The sequence below is a fragment of the Arachis hypogaea genome, chromosome 5, assembly GCF_003086295.3.
Source record: "Arachis hypogaea cultivar Tifrunner chromosome 5, arahy.Tifrunner.gnm2.J5K5, whole genome shotgun sequence".
NCBI lineage: Eukaryota > Viridiplantae > Streptophyta > Magnoliopsida > Fabales > Fabaceae > Arachis > Arachis hypogaea.
Genome location: NC_092040.1, coordinates 75,673,041 through 75,684,312, shown reverse-complemented (window position 1 = coordinate 75,684,312; position 11,272 = coordinate 75,673,041). Strand labels below are relative to the sequence as shown.

The 11,272-nt window shown below is 38.3% G+C and overlaps 2 non-coding genes across 2 annotated transcripts; one reads left to right on the top strand and one right to left on the bottom strand.

Annotated features, from left to right (window-relative positions):
- The first annotated feature begins 4,050 nt into the window (after positions 1 to 4,050).
- On the top strand, positions 4,051 to 4,158 carry LOC112804774 (small nucleolar RNA R71). The gene has a single exon (XR_003203391.1). It is a non-coding gene; the product is annotated as a small nucleolar RNA R71 (small nucleolar RNA).
- A 7,006-nt stretch (positions 4,159 to 11,164) lies between these two features.
- LOC112804487 (small nucleolar RNA R71) lies at positions 11,165 to 11,272 on the bottom strand. The gene has a single exon (XR_003203101.1). It is a non-coding gene; the product is annotated as a small nucleolar RNA R71 (small nucleolar RNA).

Genomic DNA, 11,272 nt, shown 5'->3' with positions numbered 1-11,272 from the left:
TGAGCATTAAAGCTTTCACGTGTAGAGGTCTTTCTTGGAGTTCAGTTTGTAACTTGTTTCTGGCACTTAACTTTGCTTTGCAACTTGTTTCTGGCGTTTAATGCCAGAATAGGGTAGAAAGCTGGCGTTAAACACCAGTTTTTATTCTCTTAACTCGAGCAAAGTAAAGACTATTATATATTGTTGGAAAGCCCTGGATGTCTACTTTCCAACGCAATTGAGAGCACGCCATTTGAACTTATGTAGCTCCAAAAATTCTATTCCGAGTGCAGGGAGGTCAGAATCCAACAGCATCAGTAGTCTTTTGTCAGCCTCTGAATCAGATTTTTGCTCAGGTCCCTCAATTTCAGCCAGAAAATACCTGAAATCATAGAAAAACACACAAACTCATAGTAAAGTCCAGAAAAGTGAATTTTTCTTAAAAACTAATAAAAATATACTAAAAACTAATAAAAATATACTGAAAACTAATTAAAACATACTAAAAACTATCTAAAAACAATGCCAAAAAGCGTATAAATTATCCGCTCATCACAACACCAAACTTAAATTGTTACTTGTCCCCAAGCAACTGAAAATAAAATAGGATAAAAAGAAGAGAATATACAATAAATCTCACAATATCAATGAAACATAGTCCTAATTAGATGAGTAGGGCTAGTAGCTTTTTGCTTCTGAACAGTTTTGGCATCACACTTTATCCTTTGAAATTCAGAATGATTAGCATCTATAGGACCTTAGAATTTCAGATAGTGTTATTGATTCTCCTAGTTAAGTATGTTGATTCTTGAACACTGCTACTTTATGAGTCTTGGCCGTGGCCCTAAGCACTTTATTTTCCAGTATTACCACCGGATACATAAATGCCACAGACACATAACTGGGTGAACCTTTTTCAGATTGTGACTCAGCTTTGCTAAAGTCCCCAGTTAGAGGTGTCCAGAGTTCTTAAGCATACTCTTTTTACATTGGATCACGACTTTAACCACTCAGTCTCAAGCTTTTCACTTGGACCTTCATGCCAGAAGCACATGGTTAGGGACAGCTTGATTTAGCCGCTTAGGCCTGGATTTTATTTCTTTGGGCCCTCCTATCCATTAATGCTTAAAGCCTTGGATCCCTTTTACCCTTGCCTTTTGATTTAAAGGGCTATTGGCTTTTTCTACTTGATTTTTCATTTTTTCTTTCTCTTTTTTTCGCCATAAATTTTTTTTCTTTTTTTTTTCACTGCTTTTTCTTGCTTCAAGAATCAATTTCATGATTTTTCAGATCATCAATAACATTTCTCTTTGTTCATCGTTCTTTCAAGAGCCAACAATTTTAACATTCATAAACTTTACTATAAAACAATGCAATGTTCAAGCATTCATTCAAAAAACAAAAAGTATTGCCACCACATCAAAATAATTATACTAATTTCAAGATAAAATTTGAAATCCAAGTATTTCTTGCTCTTTTGTAATTAAAGCATTTTTCATTTAAGAGAGGTGAAGGATTCATGGAATTATTCATAGCTTTAAGACATAGACACTAGACACTAATGATCATGTAATGAAGACACAAACATAGATGACACAATAAGCATAAAAATCAAAAACAGAAAAATAGATAGACAAGGAGATTAAGGAATGAGTCCACCTTAGTGAGGGTGGCGTCTTCCTCTTGAAGAACCAATGGAACGCCTAAGCTCCTCTATGTCTCTTCCTTGCTTTTGTTGCTCCATCCCTAGTAATTTTGGTGCTCCTATCCTTAGTTGCTCCCAATAGTTGTGTGGAGGAAAATATATCTCTTGAGGCATCTCAGGGATTTCTTGATGAGGGAATTCCTCATGCTCTTTTCTTAGTGATGGGCTTGTCCTCTTCAATGAGGATGTCTTTCTCTATCACAATTCCAACTGAATTGCATATGGATCACCTTTTTCTTGGCCACAACTTCATAGAAGTGGTCTTGATGGACCTTTGAGATGAATCTTTCCATCTCCCCTGACTCGGAGGTGGAAGCTTTTACCTTCCCTTTCCTCTTTCTAGAGGTTTCTCCGGCCTTAGGTGCCATAAATGGTTATGGAAAAATAAAAAGCAATGCTTTTACCACACTAAACTTAAAAGGTTTGCTCATCCTCGAGCTAAAGAAAAAAGAAAGAAAGGGAAGAAAAAGAAAATGGAGGAGATGGAGGGAGAGATAGACAGGTGAGGTAAGTTGCTCCTCCAGGGTGTGCTGTTTTTAATGCTGTTTTTTATTTTTCTTTGATTTTTGCAGTTGTTTTTGTGACTCCACATGATCATCAACCTAAAAAAAAGAAAAATAACATAGATAAATAAAATTGAGCGCTTCTTTAATGTCAATAGCTTGACAGTGAGCTCTCATGGAGCCTCACAGATGTTCAGAGCATTGTTGGGACCTCTAATCACCAAACTTAGAGTTTGAATGTGGGGGTTCAACACCTAACTTAGAGTTTGGTTGTGGCCTCCCAACACCAAACTTAGAGTTTGACTGTGGGGGCTTTGTTTTGACTCTGCATTGAGAGAAGCTTTTCTTGCTTCCTCTCCATGGTTACAGAGGGAGATCCTTGAGTTTTAAACAGAAGGTTGTCCTCATTCAGTTGAAGAATCAACTCTCCTCTGTCCACATCAATCACAGCTTTTGCTGTGGCTAGGAAGGGTCTTCCAAGGATGATGGATTCATCCTCATCCTTCCCAGTGTCTAGGATTATAAAATCAGCAGGGATGTAAAGGCCTTTGACCTTTACTAGCACGTCCTCTACCTCTCCATAAGCCTTTTTAATGGATTTGTCTGCCATCTCTAATGAGAATTTGGCAGCCTGTACCTCAAAGATTCCCAGTTTCTCCATTACAAAGAGTGGCATTAAGTTTATGCCTGACCCCAAGTCACACAGAGCCTTCTCAAAGGTCATGGTGCCTATGGTACAAGGTATTAAGAACCTTCCGGGATCCTCTTTCTTTTGAGGTAATGTCTGCCTACTCAAGTTATTCAGTTCATTGGTGAGCAAGGGGGCTCACCCACCCAAGTCTCATTACCAAATAACTTGGCATTCAGTTTTATGATTGCTCCAAGGTACTTAGCAACTTGCTCTTCAGTAATATCCTCATCCTCTTTAGAGGAAGAATATTCATCAGAGCTCATGAATGGCAGAAGTAGGTTCAATGGAATCTCTATGGTCTCTAGATGAGCCTCAGATTCCTTAGGTTCCTCAACTGGGAACTCCTTTTTGTCCAGAGGACGTCCCATGAGGTCTTCCTCACTGGGATTCACGTCCTCCTCCTCCTCTCTAGGTTCAGCCACACCAAGCAAGGTTATGGCGTTGCACTCTCTTTTTGGATTCTCTTCTATATTGCTTAGGAGAGTACTAGGAGGAGTTTCAGTGACTCTTTTACTCAGCTGGCCCACTTATGTCTCCAAATTTCTAATGGAGGACCTTGTTTCACTCATGAAACTTAGAGTGGTCTTAGATAGATCAAAGACTATATTTGCTAAGCTAGATGGATTTTGCTCAGAATTCCCTGTCTGTTGCTGAGATGATGATGGAAAAGGCTTGCTATTGCTAAACCTGTTTCTTCCACCATTATTAAAGGCTTGTTGAGGCTTTTGTTGATCCTTCCATGAGAAATTTGGACGATTTCTCCATGAGGGATTATAGGTGTTTCCATAGGCTTCACCCATGTAATTCACCTCTGCCATTGCAGGGTTCTCAGTATCATAAGCTTATTCTTCAGAAGATGCTTCTTTAGTATTGTTGGATGCATTTTGCAATCTATTCAAACTCTGAGAAATCAAATTGACTTGTTGAGTCAAGATTTTGTTCTAAGCCAATATGGCATTTAGAGCATCAATTTCAAAAACTCCCTTCCTCTTATTTACAGGATTCCTTTCAGAAGTGTACATGAACTGGTTATTTGCAACCATGTCAATGAGTTCTTAAGCTTCTGCAGGCATTTTCTTCAAGTGAATAGATCCACCTGCAGAATGGTCCAATAACATCTTAGACAATTCAGACAGACCATCATAGAATATATCCAGGATGGTCCACTCCGAAAGCATGTCAGAAGGACACTTTTTGGTCAGTTGCTTGTATCTCTCCCAAGCTTCATAGAGGGATTCACCTTCTTTCTGTCTGAAGGTTTGAACATCCACTCTAAGCTTGCTCAGCTTTTGAGGAGGAAAGAACTTGGCTAAGAAAGTCATGACCAGCTTATCCCAAGAGTTTAGGCTTGATAAACCACTATTTTATGGTTTATCTTGTGCTCAATTGAGTGGCTTTTATCAACTCTTTACCCACTTATTCATATGATTTGCATGGTTTTACATTCTCCTTCCTGATTTTGTGCTATGATTAAAAAAACATGCTTCTTTGGCTTTTATTTTCTTTTAATCCTCTCTTATTACCATTAGATGCCTTGATATGTGTGTTAAGTAATTTCGGAGATTACAGGGCAGGAATGGCTTAGAGGATGGAAAGGAAGCATGCAAAAGTGGAAGGAATACAAGAAGTTGAAGAAATTGCTAAGATATCCAGCCTGACCTCTTCGCACTCAAACGGTCATAACTTGAGCTACAGAGGTCAAAAGGATGCGGTTCTACTTGCATTGGAAAGCTAACGTCTGGGGCTTCGATTTGATGTATAATTCGCTATAGTGGCCGTACAATTAAGCAACGCGAATGCGTGTTTCACGCAGATGCATCACATCTGCAAAAATTAGCGTGGTAGAATTCGTTTCCAGCGAATCCTGGGCTATTTTCGGCCCAGTTTCAAGCCCAAAAACACAGATTAAAAGCTGTAAAGTGGAGGAATGAAGGAAACAATTTAGATCATTCATAATTCACTTTTCACAATTTAGATGTAGTTTTAGAGAGAGACAGGCTCTCTCCTCTCTCTTAGAATTTAGGATTAGGATTTATTTCTTCTTCATCACAGGTTCAATATTTCTTTTACTTTATATTTCTCTTCCACTTTTAGATACTCTAATGCTTTTATTTGTATTTTATTTATGTTGCCCAATTGGCTTATGAACTTTTTCATGTTAGATTTGACTACTTTTATTAATGCAATTGAGGTATTTCAGATTTATGCTTGCTTTATCCTATTTATGATGTCTTCAATTTAATTTAGAATTTTCTCTTTTGGCTCTGGTTAAATAATTAGTGACGCTTGAGTTATCAAATAAAGCAGTGGTTGAAATTGGCAGATCGCTCTAAAGCTAGTCTCCCACAGGGATTGACTAGGTCTTGAGGATCAAACTAATTATTCCACTTGACTTTCCTTTGCTTTGGTAAAGGTTAACTAAGTGGGATTAAAATCCAATTCTCATCACAATTGATAAGGATAGGACTTCTAGTTCTAATACCTTGCCAAAAGTCTATTATATTATTACTATTTTAATTTTCTTATCATTTAACATACTTCTTCCTTACTTTCAAAACACCCAAGTTACAAAACTCATAACCAATAATAAGAACATACTTCCCTGCAATTCCTTGAGAAGACGACCCGAGGTTTAAATACTCAATTATCAATTTTAAAGGGGTTTGTTACTTGTGACAACCAAATGTTTGTACGAAGGGATTTTCTGTTGGTTTAGAATCTATACTTACAACGCGACTATATTTTTATAAAATTCTTTAGTAGCAAAAATCCTAACGTCAAAATGGCGCCGTTGTCGGGGAATTGCAAACGTGTGCCTTATTATTGGTTATTGTAATTATTTTTCAAAAAAAAAAATTTTTCAGATTTTATTTTAAAATTTTTATCTTATATTATCTTATTTTTCAAAATTCAAATCTTTTTCAAAAAAAAATCATATCTTTTTCAAAATCTTATCTTATCTTTTTCAAATTCTTCTCTTATCTTTTTTTTCAAAAATCATATCTTTTTAGAAATATTTTCTTTTTTATTAATTTTTGTTTTTATTTTCTCTCACTACTATGAACTTTCACCCCTTTGCCTATGAGTCTGGTTACAACTATGTTGCAGGAAGAGAAAGCTATAACAGGAATATGCATCAAGGCCAAAGCAATCAAAGATGGACGGAGCCAAGAGGATCTGATCAACCCTTTAGGCGACAACACCTTCCAAGATATCATGGACGAAGACCATTCTATAATGCATACCAAGATGATAGGTATGGTGGACCTCCTTGTAGTTACCAACAAGCCCCATCATATGCCAATGAACCACCTCCTCAACATAGCTTTGAACCACCACACTCACAATCCCTTTTCCATCATTCACCTCCATATGACCCAAATCCTTATTCACCACACCAACCACCATATGAACCATACCCAGAACCACCACCTCAATATACACCATCTCCATATCCTTATCAAGAGGAACCACCTCCATGTTATGAACCTTTTCTCCCAACAAATGAACCCTCCTACCTACCCCAAACCTCCATGGAGAGCACACTTGCCACTATCACTAGTTTCACCTTTACTCTTCAAGCACTTATATCCTGCATGGACCAACCCTCTACCCCCAATATTCAACACTTAAGTTCCAATGCACTTCCATCTCAACCACATAATGATCCACCCATCCCATCACCACCATCCATGGAAGAGCACCAACATTCATCAATCCAAGAGCAACATGATCCCACCGATACTATTGACATGGAACAAGAGAGAGAAGATCATCTTCACAAATTCATACTTCATAAGGAGCTAGAGGAGGCACTAAAGGTGAAGGTAGTAGAGACCCTTGAAGTTGACAGCGCGGTTGAAGAACTAGTGAAGGAAGACAACAAGGAGGATTTTGCACTTGAAGGTGAAGAAATAGTTGAACAGGAAATCATCAAGGATGAATACGATTTCATACTTAAACACCTGGATCAAACGATAAATTGATTACCTTTCCGATGTTCAGACATTCAAGGAACCCCCATGGCTTCATGTGGAGAATCTAAAGAAGAACGTGGCATGAAGGAGAAGTTAGACACTCCGGTGGATAGTGAGCAGCACGATTTGGTATTGGAATAAGTGGAGGAAGCCGGAATTATTGAAGAGGAAGAGGAGGCAGTGGTTGAAGACTTAGGAGATGCTGAACCTCCATGGGAAAGTTAAGTTATAGAGCCCCCTTCTAAGGAGTTTGAATTTAATGTTGAGGAAGGTGTACAACCTCCAAGGCATCTCATGATTGAAGACTTTGAAGGGGATGATCAAGAGATGGATTCAATCATTAATGAATTCTTATCTACATTTGAATCCACTCCCATTGGACTTGACATGGAGATTAAAGAAGAAGAAGCACAACCACCTATGCCCTTGGTGAACAATGAAGAAGAAATCAAATCAGAAGAAAACTACCAAGAGGAAGAGGTTGAAATTGAAGAAGCTTGCAAAGAGGTGGAAGATGTCGAAGAAGAGCACAAGGGAGTGGAGCTTGCACGTTCATTAGAAACACCTCCCCCTAAGTTGCCATCATCCTTCACAACATTGAAGTGGGTAAAATTCATATCCCTCAGCTTTCTAATTCCACTTGAATATGGGCTACTGGAGACGGATGGCCAACTTAGAGCTCTTTGTGGCATTAAGAGTAAGAGGAAGATGGTCAGTGGTAAGAATTGTCCTGCAAGGTTCATTATGGTTGGAAGCTTTAAGTTTAAACGCAAAGGTTGGTATAGAGCTCAATTGAATGGGTATAGGAAGTTGTTTGGACGCTTCAGTGAGAATTCTAAAGCTGAGCCACCCAGCTGGAACAATGATGATCAACTTGAAGACGGGTGTAGAAACAAGATTTGAGATCCAGGAATATATGAGGATCAACTTTGAGAGCTCAAAGCTTGTGAAGAACCCCATCAAAGCTTGAGGAATTTACTTGGTATTGATAGAGCTTATTGGAAGTCCAAGCATTGGTGGAAGTTTCAGGATAAGTTCAAGCACAAGCCACCATGACAGAGAGCTCGCCAAATGTCCAACTTAAGGACTTTAACTAAAAGTGTTAGGTGGGAGACAACCCACCATGGTATGATCGTTTCTTCTTTAGTTTGAATTTTTGTCTATTTTTGAATTTTGATTGAACCTGGAATTTTTGCATAACATTCATTGCATTTTTCATTCTACATACTGCATAAAAAAAAATTGCACGCGACGCGACAGCGTCACCGACGCGTCTGCGTCATAGGTGCGTTGGGAAGAAAACAAATTGAATACAGAGTCACGCGAAAGCGTGGCTGGAGGCGTGCCTTTGGCACAAATTGGTCCACGCGACTGTGTCGCTGACGCGTCCGTGTCATGTGGGAAAAATTCCTCCTACGCGTCCGCGTCACCCACGCGAATGCGTGGCTCTATAAAATCGACGTAAATGGGTGTATGGCAGTAAGTTGGGCTGGAATGAGGCTGGATCCATGTTGGAAGCACAAGCCCACTCACGCGAACGCGTACCCCACGCATCCGCGCCCTTTTCAAATTTAGGCCATCCACGCGATCGCATCAACCACGCGATCGCGTCACCCAAAGTTTTGGCAAAATAAGTTTTTCACCAGAATGTTGCGTGAGCACAAGGCTGCCCTCGCACCACTAGCATGAATCATGTCACGTGTCCGTGTGACCGATGCGTCCGCGTCACCTCATGTAAGCGCTATCCACGCGAACACGTGACCCACGCATCCGCGTCGAATGCGCCGCACAACTTATCTTAATCTGCCAAAATATCTTATCTTTTTCTTTCCCAAATCCTACTTTTTCTTTTCCATTCTTATTTCTTTCTCCCCCCTTCCTCCTTCTTCCTTCTTCCTTCATTCTTCTTTTTTCTTGCTTTCTTTTTTATTTTCATGCATTTTTATGTTGGTATTGGAACTTTATTTGGATTCTACTTTATTATAACTGAGCTTGTGGATATTATTAGGATTGGTTTGACAATTGATATTTTAAATTTAGCTCTCATATATATTTGGATCTATTACTTTCATTCCTCTTTTAAATCACAATACTTGTAATCCACCTATATTTGAGATTATCATTCACAATTGTCATCATACAAGTCCTCTTTAATCCAGCTTATTGATGAGCGGATAATTTATACGCTTGTTGGCATTGTTTTTAGTATGTTTTTAGTATGTTTTAGTTAGTTTTTATTATATTTTTATTAGTTTTTAGTTAAAATTCACTTTTCTGGACTTTACTATGAGTTTGTGTATTTTTCTGTGATTTCAGGTATTTTTTGGCTGAAATTGAGGGACCTGAGCAAAAATCTGATTCAGAGGCTGAAAAGGACTGCAGATGCTGTTGGATTCTGACCTCCCTGCACTCGAAGTGGATTTTCCGGAGCTACAGAAGCCCAATTGGCGAGCTCTCAATTGCGTTGGAAAGTAGACATTCTGGGCTTTCTAGCAATGTATAATAGTTCATATTTTGCTCGAGATTTGATGGCCCAAACAGGCGTTTCAAGTCAGCTCAAGAATTCTGGCGTAAAACGCCGGAACTGGCACAAGAATGGGAGTTAAACGCCCAAACTGGCACAAAAGCTGGCGTTTAACTCCAAGAAGAGTCTCTACACGAAAATGCTTCAATGCTCAGCCCAAGCATACACTAAGTGGGCCCGGAAGTGGATTTTTATGTCATTTACTCATTTCTATAAACTCTAGACTACTAGTTCTCTATAAATAGGACCTTTTACTATTGTATTATCATCTTGGTTCTTCTGGTTCCCTCTCTGGGGCCGAAGCCAATGATCACCATTATCACTTATGTATTTTCAACGGTGGAGTTTCTACACACCATAGATTAAGGAGTGGCCCTCTGCTGTACCTCGAGTATTAATGCAATTACTATTGTTCTTCTATTCAATTCGGCTTATTCTTGTTCTAAGAAATCACTTGTTCCTCAACTTGATGAATGTGATGATCCGTGACACTGATCATCATTCTGGGCGTTAAACGCCAGAATGGATACCATTCTGGGCGTTTAACGCCAGTATGGCACAAGAGGGAAGATTTTGTTTTTAATTCAATTTTTTTTTAAGTTTTCAAAATTTTTCAAAATCAAATCTTTTTCAAATCATATCTTTTCAATCATATATTTTCAACATCAATTTCTTTCCATTTTCAAAAATACTTGCTAACAATTAATGATTTGATTCAACATTTCAAGTATGTTGCCTTTTCTGTTGAGAAAGGTTTAATATTTGAATCATATATTTTCTTGTTAGCCAAGTCATTAATTTTAAAAAATCAAATCTTTTTAAATTGTTTTTCAATCATATCTTTTCAATCAAATCTTTTTAAAACCATAACTTTTCAATCATATCTTTTTAATCACATCTTTTTCAAAATAGTTTTCAAAACATATCCTTTTGATTTCTAATTTCAAAATCTTTTTCAAAAATCACTCTATTTCTTTCTCAATCTTAGTTTTCAAAAATCAATTACTTTTTTTTTCAAAATTTCTTTTAATTAATCCACTTTAATTTTCAAAAATTTCTTCCCCTCTTCTCACATCCTTCTATTTATGGACTAACACTCCTACTCAATGCACAATTCGAACTCTATCTTTCTAAGTTTGAATTCTTCTACCTCTTCCTTCTATTTTTCTTTTCCTCTGACATCTCAAGGAATCTTTATACTGTGATATAGAGGATTCCATATTTTCTTGTTCTCTTCTCTTTCATATGAGCAGGAGCAAAGACAAAAGCATTCTTGTTGAGGCTGACCCTGAACCTGAAAGGACCTTGAAGCGAAAGCTAAGAGAAGCTAAAGCACAACTCTCTGTAGAGGACCTAACAGAATTCTTCAAAGAAGAAGACATGGCAGCCGAAAACAGCAACAATGCCAACAATGCAAGGAAGGTGCTGGGTGACTTTACTGCACCTACTCCCGACTTCTATAGGAGAAGCATCTCTATCCTTGCCATTGGAGCAAACAACTTTGAGCTTAAGCCTCAATTAGTTTCTCTAATGCAACAGAATTGCAAGTTCCATGGACTTCCATTGGAAGATCCTCATCAGGTTTTAGCTAAATTCTTGCAAATCTGTGACACTGTCAAGACTAATGGGGTTGACCCTGAGGTCTACAGACTTATGCTATTCCCTTTTGCTGTAAGAGACAGAGCTAGGATATGGTTGGACTCACAACCTAAAGAAAGCCTGAACTCTTGGGAAAAGCTAGTCAATGCCTTCTTGGCAAAGTTCTTTCCACCTCAAAAATTGAGTAAGCTTAGAGTGGAAGTCCAAATCTTCAGACAGAAGGAAGGCGAATCCCTCTATGAAGCTTGGGAAAGATACAAACAATTGATCAGAAAGTGTCCTTCTGACATGCTT